Source organism: Rutidosis leptorrhynchoides, chromosome 7 (genome assembly GCF_046630445.1).
Source record: "Rutidosis leptorrhynchoides isolate AG116_Rl617_1_P2 chromosome 7, CSIRO_AGI_Rlap_v1, whole genome shotgun sequence".
NCBI classification, from domain to species: domain Eukaryota; kingdom Viridiplantae; phylum Streptophyta; class Magnoliopsida; order Asterales; family Asteraceae; genus Rutidosis; species Rutidosis leptorrhynchoides.
Window position 1 is genome coordinate 331,088,507 of NC_092339.1, and position 12,340 is coordinate 331,100,846.

The following is a 12,340-nucleotide window of genomic DNA, read 5'->3' on the forward strand; positions in this document are numbered from 1 at the left end:
TTAAGTTTAAATTTGGTCGAAAATTTCCGGGTTGTCATAAATCGTCCTTGGTGATATCGGACCATACAAGTCAACATGAACTAACTCGAGTGGTTCTTTTGCACGATATTGTGCCTCACTTGGAAATGGCTGCTTTGTTTGTTTAGCAACCAAACAACCTTCACATATCTGGGTTGGTTATCGAATATTAGGAACTCCTCGTACTAATTCCTTTCGAGCCATGTTTTTAATGACATGAAAGTTGACATGCCCCAACCTTGCGTGGCATAACCATGCTTCATCATCTAGTTTAGTTAACAAGCAAACAGGTTGTGAAATATTTAAAGTAACTTTGTAAAACCTATTTCTTGACCGCTGTACCTTAAGTACTAATCTGTTAAGCTTGTCATGCATCTTCAAATTTTCACGTAACATTTCAATTCTATATCCCACCTAGGTCATTTGTCCGAGGCTTATTATGTTGCTACGTAAAGCAGGGATAAAGTATACCTCGGATATGACAAGTTGTTCACCATTCTTACAATTTACGTGTATGGAACCTTTTCCAGCAATCTGAACCTTTGAGTTATCTCCAAACCACACTTCACCCCTGATATTCTTATCGAGCTCAACAAAGTAATTTCGTGTACCGGTCATATGGTTGCTCGCGCCGTTATCCAGATACCACATGTCTCCGTCTTCCTTACTGAATCTATTTGGAAACACGTTTTCCTCATTCAACAACACCATCGTATTCACTTCACCACATACACTTAACAGTAGTGTTGTTTCATCTTCATTTGCTTGGATGAGATTTGCTTCATCTCCTTTCTCTTTTGGCGCTTTACATTCAGAGGCATAATGCCCGAGAATGTTACAGTTGAAACATTTTATATGTCTCTTATCCTTGCTTCGGTTGTTTACATTCCACGAGATGATCCTCTACCACCTCTTCCTCTACCGTTTCCTCTACCACGACCACCACTTCGACCACCCCTATCATAATTAGAGGACCCACGTCCTCTCCCGTTCGATTGAAAACTTCCTCCTGAAGTTTTCTGAGATGTGTGTGCTTCATTTTTTGTTAACAGCAGGTTGCCCTCGTAAACTGAGTTGCTGTTGCGAAGCTTCAGTCATATACCTTGAGTCGACTAATTGCCTCTTCGAATTGCATTTTGTCAAGGTCTGAATATTGCTCCATTGAAGCAACCAATTGTAGGTACTTGTCTGGCACCGAATCGACAAGTTTTCTGACAAGTGCACTATCATCAAGGGTGGTCCCAAGGCTGTTGTACCTTGACGCCATACTGAAGATTTCCAGCCTACAATCTAGAAGCCCACCTTCTAGATATTCAAAGTAGGCAACCTTGACAACTCATATGGAGGTATCAAAGTTGATGATGATGACGGCCGCCAACCTTCTCCGTTCACACCATTCCACCGCCATAGAATTTTTACTATAAATAGAGGTGCAAACCTCAGTTGTAAATCATCCTAAATCACTCAGAGAAGTGTAATCACAACCTAGAGAGTGTGTGTGAGTTTGAGAGTTTTTTTGTAAGAGTTTTGTAATACTCTGTAAATCTATTCTTGTGAGTAATAGAGTTGTTTTTCTCTCAAATTTATATCTCCCAACGTCCAGGCGATCCCCTCTTCCTAACAAGTGGTATCAAGAGCTTGGTTAGAGACGTTGGTTGAGTTTTTGGGTTTTCGGAAGTTTTCTCAAAATTCAATTTTGAGTGTACCATTGGATTCGTCTCGTCGAACCGAGTCCAACGCAAAAAATGGCGACTTAAACGGAGTTATAACGAGCCCAGAAAACGCGGTCAAAGTTTGGTCAACTGGCCGGAATCTGGCCGGAGAAGACGACCGGTGCCGGAATTTTTGCCGGAGAAGACGATCACTGTAGCAATTCACTGTAGCAGCTGGCGGCAATGTAGCAAGTCACTGTAGCAGTACTGTAGCAGTACTGTAGCGGTACTGTAGCAATTCTGAAATTTTACAATTTGGTCCCTGAAATTTTCAGAATTTCATTCTTGGTCCCTGAAGTTTATAAAAATTATAATTTTGCCCCGTAAATGGAATTTAAGCCGCGAAGTATCTATTCCACCATTTTCAACCGTTCCGGACGTAACGGTGATCTCTGTTTTCTACAATTCAACCCCGTTTGTGTTGAAAAATTATTTGTAAGGTGATAATGTCCACAGAAGAGTCAACATCATCTTTCGGAGCTATGATTATGCTCACAACCACAAACTACACGCTGTGGAAACCTCGAATGGAAGATCTCCTCAACTGTAAGGATTTGTTCAATCCTATTGAATTGAAGGGTATAAACCCTGATTCTGCCAAAGAGAAAGAGTGGAAGAAATCAAACCGAAAAACTATTGGTCAGATCCGTCAATGGATTGATCATAGTGTCTTCCACCATGTTGCACAAGAGACAGACGCATATGTCCTCTGGAAAAAGTTGGAGGACATGTATCAGGCCAAGACTGCTCGGAATAAAGCCCTGCTGATGAGGCGTTTAGTCAACATGAAGCTCAAAAGTGGAACTTCAGTTGCCGAGCATACCAGTGAGTTTCAGAGCTTGGTCAACCAGTTATCTTCTGTAGAGATGCCGCTTGGCGATGAAGTTCAGGTGCTACTGCTACTTAGTTCCCTTCCCGATAGTTGGGAAACGCTGGTAGTAACACTCAGCAACTCAGCACCGAATGGCAAACTTACCATGTCAATGGTCAAGGATGCCCTATTCAGTGAAGAGGCAAGGAGAAAGGACATGGGCACAGATCAGACCCATGCCTTTGTCACAGAGAATCGGGGGAGACAGCGAATGAGTAGCAAAAATAAATGGAGAGGCAGAAGTAAGAGCAGGGGCAGGTCAGCTGATGGCAGAAAACCAACATATAAATGTCATCATTGTGGATTAGAGGGACATATGAAGAAGAACTGCTATAGTTTAAAAGAGGAACAAGGTCAAAGCAGTTCACAGCCGAAGAATAAGGGTGGAGAAACTTTAGTTGCTATCACAGGTGATGTAGCTTATTGTTCAACCCATGATGAGACATGCCTTCACGTCTCACGAGAAGACACAGAATGGGTGGTAGATACTGCAGCTTCCTACCACGTGACTCCATACAAGGAATACTTCACAACATACAAAGCTGGAGACTTTGGAGCTGTGAAGATGGGAAATTCCAGTTCCGCTGAGATTGTCGGAATTGGTGATGTCAAGATAAACACAAGTTCCGGGAGCACAATCACTTTGAAGGATGTCCGCCATGTGCCAGATCTTCGGCTGAATTTACTTTCCGGAGTAGCTCTCGATAAACAGGGCTATGATAGTCATTTCAGTAGAGGCACATGGAAATTGTCAAGAGGCGCTATGATATTCGCTCGGGGACACATTTGTGGCACACTTTACAAGACTCATGTGAAGATCTGCACAGACAGTATTAATGTTGCAGAAAAGGAGGCTTCACAAAATTTATGGCACCAGAGACTCGGTCACATGAGTGAGAAAGGGTTGTCTACCCTAATAAAGAAGAAGCTTATCAATGTAGACAAGGATGCTGCGCTAGATCCTTGCAATCATTGTCTGTTTGGTAAGCAGCATAGAGTCTCGTTTAATTTCTCTTCAACGAAAAAATCAGAGTTACTCAGTCTGGTACACTCTGATGTTTGCGGTCCCTTGGAGGTTGAATCAATTGGCGGCAATCGATACTTTCTGACGTTTATCGATGATACTTCTCGAAAGGTGTGGGTATATTTCTTACGGGCGAAGGACCAGGTGTTCGATTACTTCAAACAGTTCCATGTCATGGTAGAACGTGAGACAGGAAAGAAGTTAAAGTGTCTTCGATCCGACAACGGCGGTGAATACTCTTCCAGGTAGTTCGATGCCTATTGCAGATCAAATGGCATCCGACATGAGGAGACGGTCCCACGTACCCCTCAACATAATGGTATAGCAAAAAGAATGAACCGAACAATCATGGAACGTGTTCGGAGCATGCTCAGTATGGCTAAGCTGCCAAAACCATTCTGGGGAGAAACAGTCAGAGCCGCTTGTTATTTGATCAACCGATCTCCATCAGTACCACTGAATTTTGAAGTTCCGGAGAAACTTTGGTCTGGAAAGGATCCATCATACTCTCACTTAAGAGTATTTGGATGTTTGGCGTACGCACATGTATCCAAGGAGCTCAGGCAGAAGCTGGATGCAAGGACCACTCCATGCATATTCATAGGCTATGAAGATGAAGAATTTGGATACAGATTTATCAAATGTATGATTGACTACTCGAAGTTATAGGTGTGGAAAGTATAGAAGGAGTATTTAGTGAGTTGTTTGGCTCTGAATTGTTGTTTGGCCCAGAAGTGGTATTGGGCTCCAAATTGGTGTTGGGCCCAATAGTGGTGTTGGGCTCAGAATGAGTAGATATAGGGTGTCTGGTGGACTGAATTTGCATAGGTGTAGGTGGACTTGGAGTAATAACAGGAGTATGAGAATAAAAGATGGGATTGAATCCTTCATTTAAGAATTTGTAGGAATCAGTGTGTGTTTTGTGAATATATGAGAAAGGAAACGAACTTTTATCAAAAATAACATGCCTGGAAAGAAGTATTTTATTTGTTGACATGTCCTAGCATTTATATCCTCTATGGTTTTGCGGGTATCCTAAGAAAACGCAAGGAGTGGAACGAGGTTGAAGCTCGTGAATGGTAGTTGAAGGTATAAGAGGGTAACACAAGCATCCAAATACTCGAAGATGTTGATAAGATGGGACACAGTTATATAGAAGCTCCGTTGGAGATTGGTTTTTAAGAGGTTTGTGAGGCAGAATATTTAGTAAGTGAGTTGAAACTGAGAGAGCATGTTGCCAAAATGGTTGAGGTACGAAAGCTTGGAGTAAGTAAAAGTGTTAGCATATTGTTATTTATAGTACGGATTTGTCGTTTAGCTTTACCGTTTTGGGATAAAGTGTGTGGACACGAGAAATGAAAGGTAGTACCAGTTTTAGAAAATAAGTCATGAAAGTTATTATTGTTGTATTCTTTTCCGATCGCATTGGAATGCTTTAATCGTAGTACGGAATTTGATGAAAGTATGAAACTTGTAAAAAACAGAATATACTTGACTTTTGTTACCAATTGGAAAAGTCCACAAAAAGTTTGTATAATCGTCCAAAAAAGAACATAATAACGATGACCACTGTTGCTAACAATGGGAGAGGTCCATAGATCACTATGAACAATATCAAAAGGAGCTAAAGACATAGAACTAGAAACCTGAAAAGGTAACTTTATTTGTTTTGCAAGTATATAAGTTTGACAAATAGAGTTTTTATCACTAAGATTACATTGAATGTAACTTTTATTATTAAGAAAACTTAAGACATTCGCACCGGGATGTCCAAGGCGTGAGTGCCACAAATCAGAAGACAAAGCAAGGGATGTTGAAGGCGATTGTAGTTGCTACAGTAAGGATGGGTGGAGAGGATATTGATCACCGGTGCTATTGCACCACATTATTGGGGTCCCCTTCGGAAATTCCTTCACAGTAAAGCCAAAAGGATCAAAATTAGTAGAAATATTATTATCAGGAGAAAGTTTGCAAACTAAAATTAAATTCTAAATAAGTTTAGGAGCATGTAGGACATTTGATAAATAGAGCGGACGAGTAGGATTAGGAATAAGAGAGTGGCCCGATCCATGTATGGGAATGCCATTACCATTACCGATTACAATACATTTAGGTTGACTTGATTGAATATAAGACATAAGCTTACCTTGGGTGCACGTCATGTGGGAGGTGGAACCTGTATCCAAATACCAGTTATCATCAGGAAGATTCAGACTCATAGTATGCATAACGGACTCAATGTCAGTTGGAGTCGAAGTTCCTGCAACAGAATGTGCATAGGCCTGATAACGTTAAAGGCCCGACAGTGAATCTTAAAAAGTTCAGTCCATGACGAGTATTGAGTTTTGTCCATGTCGAGGGTGATTGGGATAAGGGTTTTGATGTTGTGGACAGTGATCGCAGGATGAAATTTTGTTGTGTCAGCCATTGTTGATAGGTTGAGAAAGATGAAGGTAGAAAATAGAGAAGAGGACCGTGTATCAATCTGATACCATGAAAGTAATAGGGAAAATTATAGATGCCCTTTCTCATTGATATGTTACGGTATATACAAGTAATAGATTGACTTTCTAGCTAAGATACAGCTAATGACTCCACTATTTACGGAGTTGATATACACAATATTAATATGACAGATATACAAAGATATATCCCAAACATAATGCTAGGTAGTCACACGGTTTCTATTACTCTACTCGTTATTTTTTTGAACGACGAATGTTTTGGCATTAGTAGATCATTTATTTCAACGACCCTCATTATTTGCATGTATCAACTCTTAATCTGATAACTTCCTAAACCAACTCTTTTTATATACCTTTATTCTAGAGATACAAAATTCATGATCAATTTTGGCCACATTAGCTACATATCATCTACAGTTCTTAAACTATTTCTGCTTATCTTTATTTTATCTCAATAGCTAGGAGGGTTTACAAAGAATCTATTGAGCTTTATATAGAATAAAGTTATGATTAAACCCGAAACTTTTATCAGGTCACTTTGAGTTGCTAATTGATTAAAGCTGAAGTATCATCATGTTTTTATTTAAATATGAATATGAATATTAATATGAATTGAATATGAATGATTATGGTTAAAATATGTGTAAGGCTCATTGTAAGATAAGTGTAAACCTGGCACCATATCTGCGAAAAAAATTCCATCTACTTATTCATATATGGAATTGGATTTAAAGCCTTTCTTTGTAGCATTTCTGTTCATTATACGCATGGAATTGTTTCTTAACCTTGTAAGTGAATATATACGTGTTGGATGTGAAGGATATCAAAACAAGTCGAAGAAAACATTTTAAAGGAAGAGGCGCGCCGCGGCCCTTGAGAGGCGCGACGCGGCCCAATACATAATCAGAGCATCAGATTCGAGAAACTTCTGTCCGAGATTTTTCCTTGGAGGCGCGACATGTTGGATGTGAAGAATATCAAAACAAAAGGATTCGGACGAACAGGGAGGCGTGCCGCGGCCTAACGCGTGAACAGAGCATAAGATTGAAGAAACCTACTGTCCGGAGTTTTGGCTTTGAGGCGCGGTGCTGCCCTTTATAGCCGCGGCGCGGCTCGTCTGGCGGGGAGTTTCCATATTGACGTTTTTCTTGTTCTCCAAGGTGTTTCTTTGTTGTTTTGGCCTATATAAGCATCCTATTGTAACCCTCATCTGTATCTACGAATTATATCAATAAAATCTCCTTAGTTGGTCCGTGGATTAAAGTAATCGACATTCGATTACATATAACCACGTTAAATCTCGCGTTTTCAATTCTTTTATTTTTGTTCTTTCATTTATCGATTGTGGAAGGGTAATTCTCTGGAATTACTCTATTGTTTCGGTCCTATAATCCTTACAATTGGTATCCAGAGCTCAAGGTTCATGTTGGGATCGATGGCGGAAGACGATAAATTGAAGATTGAGCGGTTTGATGGTAAAGACTTCGCCTTTTGGAAGATGCAAATAGAAGACTACTTGTATCAAAAGAAACTTCACCAACCTTTGTTGGAGACCAAACCCGAAGGCATGAACGATGCCGATTGGATGCTCTTGGATCGTCAATCTTTGGGTGCGGTTCGTCTTGCACTCGCCAAGAACGTTGTTGGTGATATTATGAATGAAAAGACAACGTTTAATTGTTTGAAGGCGCTCTCTAACATGTATGAGAAATCTACGGTGGCGAATAAGGTTTTTCTCATGCGACAATTGTTCAACACGAAGATGAAGAAAGGTATGAGTGCAACGGATCATATCAATGAATTCAACAATCTCGTTTCAAGATTAGAGTCGGTTGAAATCAAATTTGATGATTAACTAAAAGCACTAATCTTGCTTTCATCATTACCAAAAAGTTGGTTGGGTACGGTTATCGCGGTTAGTATCTTTACCGGTACTACTAAGCTTGCGTATGAAGGAATTAGGGATTTAATTCTCGGAGAAGACACTCGTAGGAGAATTTCGGGGGAATTGTTATCCGGTTCTTTGTTAAGTACCGACAACCGTGGTAGGAAAGTTGATCGCGGTGTGAAGAAGAGTAAAGGGAAGTTCAAGAAGAGGTATCCATCGAAAGACCGAAGTGATGTTATTTGTTGGGGTTGCAATCAAAAGGGGAATTATCAAAGATATTGTAAGAATGCTCCGGTTAAAGATGTTAATTTGACCGCAAAAGATACGGAGGATGCATTACTATGTAGTATTGAAAGTTTGGTGGAGTCTTGGGTCTTGGATTCGGGAGCTTCGTTTCACGCTACACCCACTAAGAGCGTGTTGAGGAATTTTCGGATGTATCAAGGTAAATTTAGATTGGTAAACAACAAAAGTCTCGAGATTAAAGGTATAGGAGATGTTGTATTGAAGACTACTCTTGGTTCTAATTGGACTTTGAAGAATGTGAGGTTTATTCCTAAGTTAAAGAGGAAGTTAATCTCGGTTGGTCAATTAGATGAAGAAGGTAATGAGGTTACTTTCAATAATTGCCAATGGGAGGTGATTAAGGGAAGTAGTGTCGTGGCACGTGGACATAAAAGGGGAACTCTTTATATGGTTGAGGTGTTTGAAGAAGACACGGTGATTGCTAAGGTTGACGTTGGGGCTAGTTCTACTCTATGGCAACGAAGACTCGGGCATATGGGTGAGAAGGGTATGAAGGTTCTTAGTTCGAGTGGGAGAATTCCGAATTTGAAAAAGATAGAGCTTGGGTTTGCGAACCATGTACTTATGGGAAGCAAAATAAGGTAACTTTTGTTAAATCAAGGAATTCACCAAAGTTGAAGAAACTTGAGCTAGTTCATACGGATGTTTTTGAGCCAACGAATGTAGAATCACATGGAGGATCTCGTTATTATGTCACCTTCATTGACGACTCCACTCGAAAGGTGTGAGTTTACTTTCTTAAAGCTAAATTCGAAGTATTTGATACTTTTGTGAAGTGGAAAGCCATGGTTGAGAATGAGACAAATTTAAAGGTCAAGTGCTTAAGGTCGGACAATGGAGGAGAATTTGGTAGTCTTGAGTTTAAAGACCATTGTGCAAAGCTCGGTATTAGAATGTTGAAAACGGTACCGGATACACCACAACACAATGAGGTCGCCAAATGTATGAATCGTACGTTGAACGAAAGGGCTAGAAGTATGAGACTACATGTCGGTTTGCCTAAGATGTTTTGGGCAGATGCAGTTAATACGGCGGCTTATTTGATTAATAGAGGACCCTCAACACCATTGGGTTTCCGAATTCCCGAGGAAGAATGGCTAGGTAAAAAGGTTAGTTATGATCATCTTAGAATCTTTGGGTGTAATATTTATGTGAAAACCAAAGATATTGATAAAGATAAACATGAAGCTAAGTCAAAGAAGTGTACGTTCATTGGTTATGGTTCGGATGAAATGGGCTATCGTTGTTGGGATATTGAAGCTAGAAGAGTTATCCGATCGCGTGATTTTACCTTTGATGAAGATTTGGTTTATGGCAAACCAATAACAGAGAGTCAAAAAACCGGATCATGTTATTCGTGATGATGTTTCTCTTCATGATCTTGCGGGTTCTAGTGGGAGTTCGGGGAACAATGAATTGCCGATTAATGGTGATGGTTCGGATCTTGACAATGATGGGGATGGTTCGGATAGCGGTAATAATTCCGAACATAGTGCGTGTTCTAGTGATGAGGAGGCTAATAATGAAACCGGTCCAACCATACCGGTTGCTCCTATACTTAGGCGCTCGACTAGAGTGCCCAAACCTAATCCTAGGTATTCTCCTTCAACAAACTACTTGCTCTATATCGAGAATGGTGAACCCGAAAACTACTTTGAAGCAAGGAAGTCCAAAGAATCCATACAATGGGAGATTTCTATGAAAGAAGAGATGGGGTCACTTGAGAAGAACAAGACTTGGTCACTAGTGAAATTACCTCATGATAAAAAGGTGTTGCAAAACAAATGAGTGTATAGAATAAAGAATGAGGTGGATGTCAAGAAGAGGTACAAAGCACGGTTAGTGGTTAAAGGGTTTCAACAAAGGAAAGGGGTTGACTACCAAGAGATATTTTCACCTGTGGTGAAGATGACTACTATTCGTTTGGTGCTTTCGTTGGTCGCATCTGAGGACTTACATCTACAACAACTAGATGTGAAGACCACATTCTTACACGAGGATCTTGATGAAGAGATCTACATGAGGCAACCCGAGGGCTTTGAGGTAAAGGGTAAAGAGAAATGGGTTTGTATGTTAAAGAAAAGTTTGTATGGATTGAAGCAAGTACCTTGGCAATGGTACTTGAGATTTGATGAGTTTATGAAGAAGGTTGGTTTTGTAAGTGAAGCGAACCATTTTTGTTACTTGAAGAAATTTAAGTCTTCTTACATAATCTTATTATTATACGTTGATGACATGTTTCTTGCGGGTTCGAACATGTCCGAGATCAATAAGTTGAAAGGTATGCTTTCAAAAGAGTTCGAGATGAAGGATCTTGGTAGTTCTAAGCAAATACTTGAAATGAGTATTGTGCGTGATCGTGCTAAAGGTGTTCTATACTTGTCTCAATCCAAATACATTGAGAAAGTAGTAGAAAAGTTTAATGTTGATAATGCAAAGGCTCGTACTATGCCTTTGGGTAGTGCGATAAAGTTATCGAAGAATCAGTCACCTAAAACGGAAGAAGACAAAGCGGAGATGGAAAAGGTTCCGTATAGATCGGCCTGGGAAGTATTATGTATGCCATGGTTTGTACGAGACCGGATATAGCTCATGCATTGGGAGTTGTAAGACATTATATGTCTAATCCGGGGAAGGAGCATTGGGAAGAGGTCAAATGGTTGCTTCGTTATTTGAAAGGTACTTCTAGTATGGGATTGTGTTTCACTAAGGGCAATGTTATACTTAGAGGTTATGCGGATGCAAATTTGGGTGGATTTGGTGATTCGGGTAAGAGTATTACAGGATATGTGTTCATGGTTGGTAAGACGGCAGTTAGTTGGATGACTAGATTACAAAGGAGTGTTGCTTTGTCGACCACCGAGGCCGAGTACATGGCTATTGCGTAAGCTTCTAAGGAGCTTGTTTGGTTGAAGAACTTCTTGTGTGAGTTGGGTAAAAGACAATACAATTGCGTCTTATATTGTGACAACCAAAGTGCAATCAATCTCGCCAAGAATCCGGTGTTTCATAATCGTACGAAACACATTGATTTGATGTATCATTTTATTCGAGAACGTATTGAGAATGGTACTTTGATTTTAGAGAAAGTCCTTGGTATGAAGAATCCCACGGATATATTTACTAAGATGGTGTCAATGGACAAGTTGAGGTTTTGCATAGCCTCAACGGGTCTTCTCATGAACTAATGAGAAGGTGGTGACCGACCAGGGAGATAGAGAGATGATGATTCGATTCTAACAAGAAGTGTTGAAGACCTTGTATCGAATGTCTGCTTATCCGGTGTCATACCCCCCAAATATGGCCGGGGGTAAATATGACTTTTCCAATATCATCACACAGTTATATAAACGAGAACGACTCTAAATGAGATGTTTAATAAAATCAGTAATTTAATTACAGCGGAAAACGAATTGTTTTACATGGTAAACCCAAATGTAATAAATGTTTAACAAATGATAAAATGTAAATAATGTGGACTCCAATGCAACAGCAAGCAATCAACATAGGGCAGCACATAAGCTATTCTTCACCTGAGACAAACATGCTTAAAACGTCAACACAAAGGTTGAGTGAACATCATAGGGTTAATAATTAATAAGTTTTATACCACAAGATTTAGTTAAAAACTTCAAAATATTCAATATGCCATGAGTTATAATATCGAGCTAAACATTAACCCCTGACACTGTACGGGTATCGGTAATCATTATTATGTACCCCCTTGACGATCAGTCAATGGGTAGAGACGTCACTCTCAATAGGCGTACTCACAATAATTAAGCTTGCAACATTACAATTCCAGCAATTAACGATATTATGGTGGGGATTTTGCATGTAAGAATACAAGTTAACAAAGTCTCAAGAAGTTGCATATCAAAAAGTTTAGGCACTTGCATCTAAATTGTAAATCATTTAAAATAAGCATGTGTCTCACCCCAAGATTTATAAAATATAATAAAATATGTAAAAAGCGTTGCTATGAGTTCACCTTAGTAGCACATAAGAGTTATTCCACTAGAAAAATGAATTGAACGGAAGAACGTGATCGGAATC